This window comes from Diabrotica virgifera, chromosome 5, assembly GCF_917563875.1.
Source record: "Diabrotica virgifera virgifera chromosome 5, PGI_DIABVI_V3a".
In the NCBI taxonomy this organism is placed as follows: Eukaryota; Metazoa; Arthropoda; class Insecta; order Coleoptera; family Chrysomelidae; genus Diabrotica; species Diabrotica virgifera.
In genome coordinates this window covers 227,920,514-227,937,154 of record NC_065447.1, presented here as the reverse complement: position 1 = coordinate 227,937,154, position 16,641 = coordinate 227,920,514, and positions in this window count along the sequence as shown.

The window sequence follows — 16,641 nt, the reverse complement described above, 5'->3', positions numbered from 1 at the left end:
TTACTCTTAAACAGCTAAATACGAACATTCACGATGGTCAAGAAATTTATTTGACCTCACTGTGAGAATACAGCACTTTGAATCCGAACGTTCACGAAAATACGCACTTATATGCAAGTTGGTACTAAATCGTGGTCATTGACCGTAGACCGTAGGTATCGTTTTCGTTGTTGAGCGGTAGGTATTCGAACGATCACAAATTTCAACGAGCAAGTGATCGATCATTTCGCGAAATCTAAGGCCAGAAGAATCGATTTACTTTTTAAATCCGCATAAAAATGTAAGTTTTTATTTATTTTAGGTTTTGAGTTTAAGTAGTTTGTTGATATTCTGGCTGTTATAATTACATGCTATATCATACTATTTATCTGATTTATTTGACAATTAGTAATGAAGACTTGTTCCTTTTACTTATTTCATATTTACTTGTCAAATATAGATCCGCTTAAATTTAAACAACATATTGCAAAATAAGTTATAAGAAACCAATACAGATGATGGAATAAGAAATTATTTGGAAAATTATTTATTAAGAAAAATGGGATTTGTAGGTCTTGTTTTTCCAAAAAAATCTTGAACCACCGGATATGACCTCCCCCTTCACTTACAGACCAGCCGCCACTGCCGATCCTAGGTACTTAAAACTATTGCTTTTCACAATAATTTCACCATTTTGTCGTTTGTCCTACTAAGTTTTAAACCTTTTTCCTCCAGAGCTTATCTCCACTGTTCCAGTTTTTGTTCTAAGTCTCTTTCACTATTTCCTATTAACACTTCATCATCAGTATACATTAGGCACCATGGAATGCTACCCTGTAGTTTTGCTGTTATCTGGTCCAAAACTAATGAGAATAAATAAGGAGTAAGCACCGAGCCTTGGTGCAATCCTACTTTCACCTGAAATTTATCAGTCTCTCCCACACCTGTCCTAACACTAGTCGTTACTCCCTCATACATATCTCTCACAATCTTTACATATTCGCCAGGGACTCCTTTCTTATTGAGTGCCCACCACAGAATCTCTCGAGGAACTTTATCATATGCTTTCTCAATATCAATGAATACCATATGAGCGTTGGTCTCTTCATTCCTGTATTTTTCCATCAGTTGCCTTACAATGAAAATTGCATCTGTTGTTGATTTGGCCTGCATAAAGCCAAATTGATTATCGGATATTTCGGTTTCTTCACGTATCCGTCTATCAATTACTCTCTCCCATATTTTCATGGTGTGGCTAAGTAGTTTTATAGCCCTGTAGTTTGTTTTGCTCCATAATCATCTAATGGTTATATACTGATGATTATGGAGCAAAAAACTAGGAAAAATATTCTATTAAGCTTAAAGATTAAAGACACGCGAGAGAAGTGAGTATACCGTTGGATGACCTCAACATATTTTTGAAGATTTTAAAGCTTTTTAAATCACATGATGACTGGCCTAAGGAACGTCTCAGCTGTCATCGCGCATAACTTTTGCCTCTGGAACACATTAATACACGCCTCCTCAATATGTTAGCTTCGTGTTTTTGTAATGCAACTCATTTATTTAAATTTATGGTGTGTGGCTTATCGTTTCTAATTTCGACCGGCCCTCCCGACTTACTAAATTATTCTTGGCATATATAAATATGTCTATTTTCAACTATAAAACACCGACATAAATTATAAGCTTTTTCAAAGATACCGACGCATTCTAAAATAGTATATGATCATCTCACGAACAGCATTAAAAACATTTATGGTTGATGTTATCTTCAGGAGATTTTACTTGATGATGTATGGATGGATGTGTTAAAGACGATAGGTGTAAAGTTCCCATTTGACTCTTTAAAGCCTCTGTTTAGATTTCAAAGTTATAGCTACGGATATTAATTCAACAAATATAAATAAATCAACAAATCGAAGCAACATCAAAGATAATTTTTCACCTCAAAGTAAGAGTTGTATATTTGTCAGTACTCAAGTGTTTTACTGATATAAATCATTACATAATATGTGTGTGCAAACAGGAAAAATTTTACTAAAATGAAAAACTACGTACATTCACCTCTTCAATATATTTTGCATACAGTGTGTGATGTGATTTAGTAATAAATCCAAATTTTATTATTATTACGTCTTATCCTCGAATTATTGACCTCCTTCTTGTCCTTTTTCCTTCGTAAGAATGTAGTGGCGTCAATTAGTTTGACTATTATTTCTATTCAATTGTCTCTCCCCTGTGCGTATTGTTTTGCTTCGGAGAATGAATAACCAGGCATGGGGGCGTTCAAGTATTACGTAAACGCGATTTTTGAAGATTTTTGACCCCCCCCCCCCCTAAAAGTGGAAGATGAACAACTTGACCCAATTGAAGCCGGCAATGGGATATGACAGCCTTGAGTCCTTTATTGTTCAACCTGATCATGGACGAAATATTAAAAAAAGTAAGAACTAAAAAACGATACCAAATGGGAGAAAAACAACTTAAAATAATCTGCTATACAGACGATGCAATATTAATCACTCAAAGTGAAGATGATTTACCTACAACATATGCTGCACCAATTTAACATAACCGCCAGAAAATTTAACATGTTAATTTCCACAAAAAATACAAAATGCATGGTTATATCAGCAAATCCAATAAGATGTAAATTGGAGCTGGAAGGTCAGATAATAGAACAAGTAATGGTTTAAATGCCTAGGCATCACACTATCTAGCTACGGAAGGCACGAATCAGAAGTGGAAGATCAGGTAAATAGAGCAAACAGAGCCACAGGTTGCCTGAATGACACCATATGGAGAAATAAAAATATCGGAAAAGAAATGAAAGGCAGAATCTACAAAACAGTCATCAGACCAATAATGACATACACGGCAGAAACACGACCCGACACAGAGAGAACAAAAATATTGCTCGAAACAGCGGAGATGAAAACCCTTCGAAAAATCGATGGTAAAACTCTATGGGACAGAGCTAGAAGTACAGATATACGACGGAGATGCAAGGTGTATAACATTAATAAGTGGGTAAGAAACAGAAGAATAGAATGGAATGACCACATAAGCTGAATGACAACAAATAGGATAGTCAGGACAGCGAGAGACGGTTCCCCAATAGGAAGACGATCAGTGGGAAGACCACGAAAACGATGGAACGACAACTTACTAGAGGCACATTGAAAAAACAGACAGAGTCATGTCTATACAAAAAAAAAGAAGAAGAAGAAGAAGAAGAAGAAGAAGAAGAAGAAGAAGAAGAAGAAGAAACTTTACTTCCTTATGGATGTCTTTAGATCCAAACACCTACGACAGAGAGAAGTATGCTTTGTTAGCTAGCATTATTCGTTTTCGTATTTGCTTCTCCTCACTGCCATTCTCAGTTATCTGTACAGTACCTACACTAGGTATGTGAGCTATTTTACTACTCCAATATTAGCGTCGTCTCTTTTTTTGCAATTCAAATTCTGCAAGTTTCGTTGTTTCTTTGCTTGTGTTAGGGATTTCGTTTTATCTTCTTTGACAGACTGACGTCATTATAATTGGAAGCAGATGCTTTACACCTACACAGACGTTCACCTCTCGGATTTCTCTACCCCAGACCATTTCTGCTCAATACTCCTTCAATATTTTCGCTATATTACCCTACTTTGGGGTTAAAATCTCGAAGGATTGTGACTAGGTCATGATTGGGAATAGCGCTAAGTAACATTGCACCTCTCAACCTACGCCGTGAATATGCATTGGTTAAAGAATACAACAAAATTATGGATAGTCGTCAACTTCTGGGCCACGATATTCTTGGAAACCGTATCCGATCCGGGTTACCTTCCCTGAAATCCACTCAGGCATTGGATGGAGAGAAGAATGGTAAAGTAATCAGTAATGGTAAAGTAAATCAGCATTACCATAGCGTACTGGACATCATAGACAAACCTGGCGAATTTGAAGGTCTATGTAAGATTTTTTCTAAGATTGGCACTGGAATTTCTGCTTCGTATTTCTGCTTTGCAGCTAAATATTTTTGGATTTGTGTATCACCATTATTTTGGTCATCTTGTCTTTGTTAAGTTTAACAGCTCAACTCTTCGCAGATCTAGCCTTTCTTGTGCATTTACTCCTATAAGTATAGTGTGTTATCAGTAAATTTTAAATTGGAGATTTGTTTACCAACCACTGCTACTCCACATCACATCCTTTTAAAACCATCTTCATGACATGTGCACCATAAATATTAAATAAGTCAGGTGACAAAATGCTTCCTTGTCCTAATCCCTTTTTTGGCTATGAATTGGTTTGACAACTTCAGAATTCGAATTTGGGCAGCACTTAATCGAGTCAGAACAAACTGAGGGAGATACGCCGACTCCCTCTAGAGATGGGGTAAATTTCCCTCGCCTTCTTGTTATTTCGTAGCTGCAAGACACACGAGCAGACACATACTACAGGACTGACATACACAGACAACCCTGCAGACTTGGTAACAAGTACAGTAACGGGTACAGTAATGGTAACCGAAGAGTCAATTCAATAAAACTGGACATCTGGGCTGGGCATGTAATGTATTCATCATCATCATCATCATCAACCCGTACTCGTCCACTGCTGGACATAGGTCTCCCTCAGCTCTTTCCATCTTTCTCTGTTTTGTGCGGCTTGCATCCAGTTGCCGACAATACGCTTCAGATCGTCAACCCATCTGGTTGGTGGTTGTTGGTCATCCTCTGCTCCGTAGTGCTTCTTCTCGTGGTCTCCACTCGACAATACGTTTTGTCCATCGGTTGTCTGACAATCTGGCGACGTGTCCTGCCCAATTCCACTTGAGCGACGCGATTCTTTCGACGGCGTCCGTTGTTTTTTGTTCTACGACGTATTTCTTCATTTGGGATTCGGTCCCTCAGGGAGACACCTAACATCTGGCGCTCCATAGCCCTCTGAGTTATGCGAATCTTGTTCACTACCTTTTTTGTGAGTGTTAATGTTTACGCTCCATAAGTGAGCACAGGCAATACACACTGGTCAAAGATTTTCCTTTTCAGGCATGTGGGTAAGTCCGATTTAAATACATAGCTCAGTTTACCAAACGCTGCCCAGGCTAATCCTATGCGACGTGGGAGCTCGCACGTCTGGTTATCTCTTCCCAACCGAATTTCATGTCCCAAGTACTTATAAGATACAGTCTGCTCAATATCCATTCCATCAACAACAATATTACGATTTAGCACCAGATTAGTCAATTAGTCATTATTTGCGTCTTGTTGATATTATTCTTTAGTCCGACCTCTAAGGAAGCCTGATATAACTTGTTCAACATTATTATTGCATCATCCATACGATCGGCTATAAGGATGTTGTCATCTGCGAATCTCAAATGACTGAGCTTCTCTCCATTTATATTGATACCATATTCGTTCTGATCTGCCTTCTTAAAAGTGTGTTCTAAAAGGGTTGTGAACAGCTTTGGTGAGATGGTGTCTCCTTGCCGTACTCCTCGCTGCATACAGAATTTATTAGTTTGTTGATCAGAGAGTCTTACGCTAGCCGTTGCATTGTGGTAGATATATTTTATCAGCGATGGTCTATTCGGCATTCTGTCAATGCTTTTAACATTTTCTGCTGGTTTATGGTATCGAACGCTTTCTCGTAGTCCATAAATATCAGCGCCAATGGTTTGTTGTATTCCGTATGTATTGGATAATGCATAAATCTAAATTTTATTACCTACTCTGTGATGTAAGCCATACTCTAAATAAAAATACTAAAATCTTTGGAGAATTGATATATTACGACAAAGTTTCAACTTCTTTGCTGAAAGAAGCAGCACCAGGTATATACGTCAAGCTAACAGATTTTTAGTCTTGGTCTTATTTTTATTTACCACATCGAGCGAGCGACCTACCTACGCCTATGGTGGTTGTACGTCGGCGTTCCAGAGAACTTGTAATTAATGATGTGTAAATTAAAAGGCTGTAGCTGTTTCGAAAAGATTTCTCCGAGGATATGTAAATGAGACAGTTGTTAAGGTGCGCATTGTAAACTGCTCTGTCAACGTCAGTTCCCAGATGGAACAACATTCATTTCGCTTGTGTGTACACCTAATTACATGAGATATTTCCTTGTCACATTCTAAATGAAATATCAATATGTCTATGGGCTACTTCGACGGCTTCCATTTATAAAATAAAAAATTATGTAGTGACTACTACACCAAATGACCATCATCTTGATAAATTAAATATTAATTACACTGAAATAGTGACAAATCACTGAAATAAAAAGTGTATCACTGAAATGGAAAATAGTGTTATTTACACCACAAACTAGTGATGGTACGTGATTTCACTAATGGTGATTTATTCACGGTGAATTAAACGTTACTGGTAACGACCCTTCCTTAGTAACTTCAATAACGGTGACTGATGATCAGGTGATATCAGATATCAACTTCGCATCCACTGTCTCGCAAAACGTGTTTATTTATTAGAATAAATATTCCTTATTAGGAACCGTGAATTTTAAAGAACGATGTAGTAAATTTATATATAATGGATTTCTACGGCTGTCGCCGCCTCTCCATGCCCAGCTTCCAACTTTTTCTATCGTACCTAACACATATCTTCATCTAATTGCTTCGAATCCATTGCCTCCTGAATATTGTCCCTCCAGCTTCTCCGTGGTCGTCCTCTTTTTCTTCTCTCCGGTGGGACCCACTCTAATATTTTTCTCGGCCAGCGAATCTCATTCATTCTTTTAACGTGACCGAACCATGTCAGCTGTCTCCTTTCAATATCGTATATTATAGTTTTTTCCACCTTCATATGTTCTCTAATTGTTTCATTTCTTACATGTTCTAATCTTGAGACCTGACAAATTCTCGTTAAAAAGTCCATTTCTGTACTAAGTAGCTTCTTTTTATTTCTTGCACTTATGTCCCAAACTTCTGCACCGTAGATTGTAGCGCTCTTCATTATACTTTCATATATTCTTCTCTTTGTTTCCTTCCTGATATCTTTGTCCCATAAAATTGAATTGAGGGATCTAGTGATGCTTCTACCTTTATTGATTCTGTGTTGTATTTCATCTTCACTATTTCCTCGTTTGTTAAATATAGCTCCCAAATATTTGCATTGTTTCACACCAACAATATGTCCTTGTTCCAATGGTAGGTTTTCAATTTCTTCGTTTCCCACTATGAAGTATTCTGACTTGTCCATATTTATTACTAATCCTGCCTGTTGGTAATGTTCATTTAGCTTCCGTATCATATAGCTTAAGTCATCCTGATCTTGGGCTATAACAACTTGGTCGTCCGCAAAGTATAATGTAAATAGGGAGTCGTCTCCCACTTTCAGTCCCATCGGTTTTACTGCTTTTGTCCACCTCTGTAAGGATTGGTCAAGATATATTTTAAAGAGAGTGGGAGATAGACAACATCCTTGTCGGAGGCCTTTTGAAGTATTAAATGCCTCAGTGAAATTTTTGCCGTTTTTGATTCTGGTGTTGGTGGTCTCATATAACATTTTAGTTGCTTGTATGAGTTTTCCATCGATATCGATGTCTTTCATTGACTTCCATAGTTCTATTATGGGGACACTATCATAGGATTTTTCTAGGTCGATAAGAGCGATGTGGGTTTTCTGACTGCTCTGTATTCTTTTTTCTAGTGCTACTTTTAAAGTGAAGAGATTGTCTACCGTTGAACGTCCTGCACGAAAACCAGCTTGTTCTTCAGCTTGCTTTCTTTGAATTTCTCGTTCTATTTCATTTCTTAATATCCTGGAGTATAATCTTCCAATGGTGCTGATGACTGCGATTCCCCTATAGTTTTTGGGGTTATTTTTAGGTCCCTTCTTATGTATGGGAGTAATATATGATGTTAGCTATTCATCTGGTATTTTTTCTCCATTTAGACATCTTTCGAAAAGTTTTTTAAGCATATCCCATAGTTTGGGTGGTCCATTTTTTTTATTTAATTCAGGATTAATTCCTCCAGCCCCGGGTGCTTTCCGGGATTTCATAGTTTTAATAGCTTCTTCCACTTTGCTTTTAACTAGTTCTATTTCGTGTTCTCTCTGTATATCATTCTCTTTTTCTTGTATTCTTGTTATGTATTGTGGTCGTTTTTCTACTAATAATTCCTTAAAATGTTGTTCCCACTCTGCATCAAATATATTCTTAATTGTGTGCCCACCTTTTTGTGATGTTCTGACATTCTTTATCATCTTCCATGCTTCTGAACTACTAGTTCCTCATAATTGTTGATCTATGTATTCACATTTTTTGATACAGGTTGCGTTTTTTCGTTTAATCACTTCTCTTTTTACTTCTCTATTTAGGTCCCTGTATTGTTGTTGAATCTCAATGTTTTCCTGATTTTGTAGACGTTGTAGGTGAAGTTGTTTTTTCTTCTCTATTTTCTTCTCGATATCTTTATCCCACCATTCTGGTTTCTTTCCGTTTTCTAAGTTTCCTAGTGTTTCTTGTGCTGCTTGTTTTATGCATGTTTTTATGTGATTATATTCTACTTCGGTTGTTCTTTGTTCTTGATTTAGTTTCTGTTCAAGTCTGTTACGGTACAGATATTGTGTACTTTCATGTTGTAAGCTGTCAATATTATATTTTTCTATTTCCGGATCCTATGAATTCTTTTTGTGTTCTGTTTTTTCCGAGATATTTTGCTTCGGTATAAAAGGAACATAGATTTTACAGAGTACTAAGCAGTGGTCTGATCCGCAATCAGCCCCTCTGAAAGCTCTAACATCCTGGACGCTAAATTTTGCATTTTGTCTCGAGATTAGATAGTGAATGATTAACTTAAGTCTACGTGTATGTTAGTACCAAGTAAATTTATGGATATCCTTATGTTCAAAGAACGTGTTGTATATTTTAAGTTCATACTCCTCGCATAGATTAATCAACCTTATCCCATTGTCGTTAATTCTCTCTTCTCCACATTTTCCCACCATATTGCTATGGTCTTGTTTGCCTACTCTGGCATTTAAATCTCCTGCTATAATCAATTCGTGCATATTCGGAACCTGTTCTATTTGGTCTTTTAATATTTCTTCAAAATTGTTTTTTACTGCTATCTGGGCATCGTCATTGGGAGCATATACGTCTAGAATTGTAATTGTTCTTCCTCTAATTGAGATGGTCAGTTTTATTATTCTTTCGTTTATAGCTTTCCATGATTTTATTTGGTTTTTCCATCGTTTGTTAATCATTACTGATATCCCTGCTTTCGCTCTTTCACTTTTTGATACTCCCGTGTAGCAGTGTATATAATTCCGAAGATCTTCACAGGCGTTTCCTTTCTTCTTTGTTTCCGAGAGGATAATCAGGTCCAAGTTTCTTTTTTCTACTTCCATAAGAATTTCTCTTTGTTTATTTGGGAGCGTTCAAGTATTACGTAACGCAATTTTTGAGGATTTTTGACCCCCCCACCCCCCATGTAACGCACCGTAACGTTTTTCTGTACCCCCCTCCCCCTACCTAAATGTTACGTAACACCCAAGTGGCCAATTGAACCTAAATGGGGTTACGAAAAGTACCGGAAACTCGGTAAAAGAACTTTGTTATTATTTTAATGGCATTTGAGGTACCTAATAATAAAAACTTACAATCATCATTCAGCCTTAAATGTCCACTGCTGAACATAGGCCTCCTCCCCTCGTTTCCAACCACGTCTATCCTGCGCCGCTCTCATCCAGTTTTTATTTAGCTTTCTTAAGTCGTCAGTCCATCTTGTAGGCGGTCGACCGACGTTTCTCTTGTCTTCGCTTGACCTCCATTCCAATAACCTTTTTGTCCATCTCCCATCTGTCATTCTGGTAATGTGTCCTGCCCATCTCCACTTCAACCTGGCTAGCCTTTCGGTGACGTCAGTCACCTTTGTTCTTCTCCTGATTTCTTCGTTTTTGATTTTGTCTTGCAGAGTTATTCCTAACATTGAGCGCTCCATTCTTCTCTGCGTTACTCTTAGTTTGGTAGCCGAGGCTTTAGTTAAGGTAAGTGTTTCTGATCCGTACGTCAAGACTGGGAGGACGTACTGATCAAATACCTTTCTCTTTAGGCATGTGGGCAACTCACTTTTAAAAGTTTCTCTCAGTTTTTAAAATGCTGCCCTCTGTCCACCCAAGAACGATTCTTCTATTCAGTTCTGCGACTCGTAATTTCATGTCCCATGACATGAAATATGTTCAAAACTTACAATAATAATCTTTTATTATTAATTTTACATTTACATTTAATTTACTTTTACATTTTCCCTACTTGGCCCCATCCTTACATACATTTTTGGTTTCATTCTTTATTGTTCTTCTCATGCATTCTTCTATTTTATCTTTTTTAATAAAAGCTTAAAATAAAGTAACATATTTATAATTTCAACATTTTATTTTGTTTGGTAAAAATTTTTGTATAACGAATAATATACGATGTTACCAGTAGTTTCGGAAAAATAGTGAAAAAAATGTGTAAAACTTTTTGTTCTTCAACGCCCTGTATCGTGAAACCAAAATTATTTAGTAAGCAAACCCCAATTATTTTTTAATTTTTCACCTATCCTAGAGATCGTGTTACCTTTTTCTAAAACACCTTGTATATATATAAGAAGGCACTTATGGAATAAAATTATTTCTGTCCTTGTTTTAAATAATTTAAAAAACGCTGGGACCCGTAGATTATCATATATAAAAATGTGTGCTTTTTAAACATAAATTTAAATGTACCTAGCGTACCAAAATGTAGATTCATGCAAGCCTAGCGTAGTCCATTATCTTTAATTTTAATTAAACGCCCTGTATATTTTTGTTTTTAGAAGCTGCTTAACAACCTCATCTCAAAAATGTGTATTATGTAGGGTCTATTATGAATAATGCAAGGTGAAATTTTGAAATTATTTATGTATAATTTTCGTCAAGATGTTAATCACATAAAACTTTGAAATTAATAATTCAAGAATCACACTTTAAATAAGGGTATTATTTTTTAAAATATCTATCACTTTTCTAAACTAAGTATCAATATAGTGGGTTTTGTATTTAATGCTTTTTATTTAAAGACATTTTTAAATAATTTGAAAATTTGCGTACATATTTAAAACATTAATGAATACCTACCTACTGCTGAAAACGATACTGCATGTTATGGACTTAAATTACCCATTTCATTTTTACCAAAATATAAAGTACCTACCTATCTATTCATCAGATAAACCCATAAATAACTCCGAGGGCATATTTCCGGATAGTGGAAACATATGGTCATTTGAAAACAAAACAATTCTCAACGAAAGAATCCCTTTAGGTTAGGCACTTGACATAATTTTGACTTGACGCTGAAAATCCTATGTCACTAAACCATCAAATATAATTTAGGTGAAGTGAAACGAAAGAAGATTATGCGCTGTTGGATGTTGGGCTTTGGGTTGTATAATATAAATGAGAAATGGTTTACATTTGAGCATGAATTTAGAGTTTTCGGTTAATTTTATACAGTTTTCAGTAGATAAGTAGATTGGAGTTCAAATCAGTAGGTTTTCTACAGTTTTCAGTATATCGGAGTTCAAATCAGTAGGTCTACTGAAAAATCTGTAGACAAATCATAATACAATTCAGGGGTCTATGTTAAACATAAAAGAAATTATGTAGTTTTTTTTTTATTTAAGTTAAAAAAGAATGTTACGTAACGCGCTGTTCGAACCCCCCTCCCCCCCATGTAACGCGCCGTAACGTTTTACAAAACCCCCCTCCCCCAAAACTGCGTTACGTAATACTTGAACGCTCCCTTTCTAATTCCTTGTATATGCCAAAAACCAATATTTAATGTCCATTTTCGTTGCCGTGCTCGTCTTTGATTAAAACAGTCCCGTTTCCGAGGCCAATTTCTGGGTGTTTTAAATGTAGTAAATACTTATAATATTAAGATATTCTCGGTGATCGCGATTTGAGGAACAGCGATTATTAACATGGAGATTTACCAACAGTGAATTTAGGAATTGTGAAATATGATGTACAGCTTCCGGTGCGAAATGTCCAGTAAGAGAAATCCTCTCTGCTAAAGTTCGTTCCTTCTCGGCAGCTCGGCTCGTAAAGCTCAGCCATGATTCGTTCCGGGAGCTGTATTGTACCCTCGGAGAACAATGGAAAAAATTTACACTCAAAATAACAAAATTCAGTTTGGCAACACTGTGTGAATGTTGATAGTAACATAACCCTTTTAAGATAAACACAACACAACTGTAATTTAGTCCAGACAAATTAATATATTTTTGTGCCAACAAAAATGATTTTCAACCAAATAATGTTTCACATATGATGTGCAAATTAATTTTGAATTGGTTTCTGCTAATGAGCTTGCTTTTTTTGTCATTAAAGTAGAAAAAACTTTAAAATTTATTCTTTATAATCATTATCGTCCAGTTCTCGTCTTATTATTTTCACTGTACTAATATCCGTCGACTAATTTACAATGATTAATGCGATGTTAAAACATTTTATCGCTAGCGGCTTCTGGAGTGTCTGAGACATATCTATTCATTGATAAAATGCATAGTCCCACCGATTTCCACTTGAACTAATACCTATTTTATGTTATTGCAGACGTATTGAATATTTTCTTCTTTCATAGAAACATTCTTAAAAGTACACAAAAAATTTCTTGATATTTTAAGTTATTATTAATTTTATTTATAGAAGAAGCGTTTTCAAGAAATTTTGTATTGCTTATTAAATGGGTTACTTTATTGTTGGTATTGTAAGTTTGAATTATAAATAAGTCAACCATCTGGTTGCGTTAAACATATTCGATATCAGCAATGGTTTGATAGTATGACCTAATACAGAGTAATCGCGATCGTGTTTAGTTTCCAATTGTTGTGACTACCTGTTACTGTACATAAAAGAACGGCGATCGCGGTCACTGTTTGAAATCACCGTTTATCTAAACAACACGGTCACTTATCACGCCGTGATTTAAACATCACTACATTCACCATCACTACCACAAACTGATCACTAGTATGTACTTATTACGTTTGTATCCATTCTTCATGTGTATCGACTAGTTTCTATAGTTGATTTTTGCTTCTTTAATGAAGTTACCAAGGAAGTAATATTTCGGGGCATAGAAGAATGTTATAGTTCTTTTTATGTGTAACTTTAGGTTCAATCGAACTATTTTTGGTCGCAGAATATGTGATTTAATTTATGACCTACATTTTTGTTACACCCTGTATTATACTGATATACATATATTTTTTGAATAAAAATCTAGTTTCGGAGTTAACTTAGGGGCGGCATTTTTAACTAGCGTAGGGCGGAAAATTGGTAAACCCGGCTCTGCTTTTGAAACGTACAGTTACAGAAAAACAGTGAATTGCTGAAGTACACATAATGAAGTGCTAAGATATCTGTAATAAGATGTGAAATATGTACTATATGTAGTACTAGTTGAAGCAATAAAGCAATGAACCTCCGAAAAAAAAAAGGATAAGACGGATCCTAATAATTCTTTTTGCATTCGATTCGTGAATGCGCCAGGAAACTTTGTGAACCGGAGCCATGATATAATATTGAAAAACTGTATAAAAAAATGCAATCTTAAAGTCATCTCAAACAGACAATAAAAAATATTCAGAACTCGTCAATTATCGGCGGAAATGAGTTCAATTTTGTTACTCGGGGGTTTTTGGGATCGCTGAAATGAATATAATGTCAAAAGTGATCTCCGAAGTACTGGGTGCTCAGGGTACCTACTGTGTACTTCGTCTTGTTTCGGCAAATTCATTAAATATTGTTCAAAAATCATTATTTGGGTTTTTGGGGCCGCTAACGACGAATATGACATCGGAAGTAATTTCCGGAGTACCTGGTGCCCAGGGTACCTACTGTTTACCTCGTCTTGTGGAGTTTTCGGCAAAAAAAATATTAAAAAATTAGTCAAAAATAATTTCTTAGGGATTTTTGGGGTCGCTAACGACGAATATGACATCGAAAGCGATCTCCGGAATACCGGGTGGCCAGGGTACCTACTTCTTATGGATTTTTCGGAAAATTCATTAAAAAATAGCCAAAAATAATTACTTGGGGGTTTTTGGGTTGCTGACGATGAATATGACATCGGAAGTGCTCTACGGAGTACTTGGTATACTGTTTACCTCGGTTTCTGGAGTTATTGGCAAATTCATTAAAAAATTTGTCAAAATTCATTACTCAGGGTTTTTCGGGTCTTTGACGACGAATATGACATCGGAAGTTATCTCCGGTGTACCTGGTGGCCAGAGTATCTACTGTTTATCTCGTGGCTAATAATCTTTGACTAATTTTTTAATGAATTTGCCGAAAACTCCAGAAAACGATGTCATATTCGTCGTCAGCGACCCAAAAACCCCGAGTAATAATTTTTGGCTAATTTTTAATGAATTTGCCGAAAACTCCATAAGAAGTAAGTACCCTGGGCACCAGGTACTCCCAAAAATCACTTCCGATGTCATATTCGTCGTTAGCGGCCCCAAAAACCCCCGAGTAATGATTTTTGAGTAATTTTTAATGAATTTGCCGAAAACTTCACAACACGAGTTAAACAGTAGGTACCCTGAGTACCAGGGACTCCGGAGATCACTTCTGACGTCATATTCGTTTTCAACGACACCAAAAACTCCCGAGTAACAAAATTGAACTCATTTCCGCCGATAATTGACGAGTTCTGAATTTTTTTTATTGTCTGTTTGAGATGCACTTTAAGAATGCATTTTTTGTATGCAGTTTTTCAATATTATATCATGGCTCCGGTTCACAAAGTTTCCTGGCGCATTCCCGAATCGAATGTAAAAAGAATTATTAAGATCCGTCCTGCCCTTTTTTTTTTCGGAGGTAAGGCCGATTTTAGTGCTTCATTGTTTCGTCTATACATTCAGAACATGCATCTCGCATCTTTTCGATTTTCATAAAATAACAATCACTGTTATTATCGCTAACCCCAGGTAGAAAAATATCTTAGGGAGAAGCCTAGTGCTATTTGCAAACCAAGACGCCTGGTTTCCTAGTCACTGCCTAAAAATTAGGTTGACGTAATTACTTCTAGATTTGCAATTTATCAAAAAAACCGCATCTGACAGATTGTTGACTTCGAAATGGGATAAATATGTTTACAAATACCTAACAGAACATGCATTCGTTATGATCTGCCTATGCAGACGTTTCATTAATCTCTCTGTTAAAATAATGTAATCAAAGGCCTGAGGTATGAATTCAGATTAGTTTTCTTTTGACAGGCACTCAATGTTGAACGCAATGGTGATGAGGTACACTGTAAATAAGAATACTTATAGGCCAGGGTAATAAGACAAAAATATACCCTGTTCGTGACACTTCAGCAGCCAGGGTACTGAAGCGTTTTTTCGACAAGTAATACCTATAGAAACAAATTGTAACTATTTCCTGCTTAGGATCTGGCGGCCATTTTTATTTATAAACCATTAACTGTCAAATAATGGCATTTCCCCTTTTTTTTCAAATCAACGTAAAGCAGTGAAACTTATGATTTTTTTAGTACAAATATCTTTGAGATTATGGAAAGAGCTTTAAAATGACGTATTGCAAAGTTTGATATACGCATTAATTGTTAATATAATTGCGAAAAAAGGTCGGAATTGCAAGAAAAAATATTTTCGCAATAACTGTTGTAAAAGTTAGTGTACAGCTTTGAAATTTTTGTCAAATGAGGGTTCTTTGGTGCTTAATATATGATAAAAATTTCAATGCGATTCATTCAATTGTTTAAATTTTATTCAAATTGTTTATCCCAGAGAACATTTTTTTTGCAATAACATAAGTCAGAAAAAAATGACGTTAGGACCATTCCACAGGTGTCAAATGAAAGAGCATGAGCTACACTTTCAACATTGTGCCTATGCTCTTAAAAAATTGCTTGCGGGATTTCTCAACGGTCAGAAAAAAATGACGTTAGGACCATTCCACAGGTGTCAAATGAAAGAGCATGAGCTACACTTTCAACATTGTTTAAAAAAGTAAATGAATAATGCATTTATTAGTAATAAATAATTATGCAAAAGTATCGTTAATTTTTCTTTATAAATTTTTTGAATAACTTTTTCCAAAAAAATTAACTTTTTTACCCTGTTTTAAGTGTACAACTACCGAGTAATGTTATTTATATCATAATTGATAAAAAATTGTAATAAATATATATAATTTCTTATACAACAAAATAAAAAGTATATAAGGAAAGATTTACGACACTTTTACATAATTATTTATTACTAATAAATTTTTTTCTGACTTACGTTATTGCAAAAAAATGCTCTCTGGGATAAACAATTTGAATAAAATTTAAACAATTGAATGAATCGCTTTAAAATTTTTATCACATATTAAGCACCAAAGAACCCTTATTTGACAAAAATTTCAGAGCTGTACCTAATTTGTACAATAGTTATTGCGAAAATATTTATTTTTTGCAATTCCGACCTTTTTTCGCAATTATATTAACAATAAATGAGTATATCAAACTTCGTAATACGTAATTTTAAAGTTTTTTCCATAATCTCGAAGATATTTGTACTAAAAAAACCATAAGTTTCCCCGTTTTCCATTGATTTGAAAAAAAGTGAAAAATGTCATTTTTGACACTTAATTG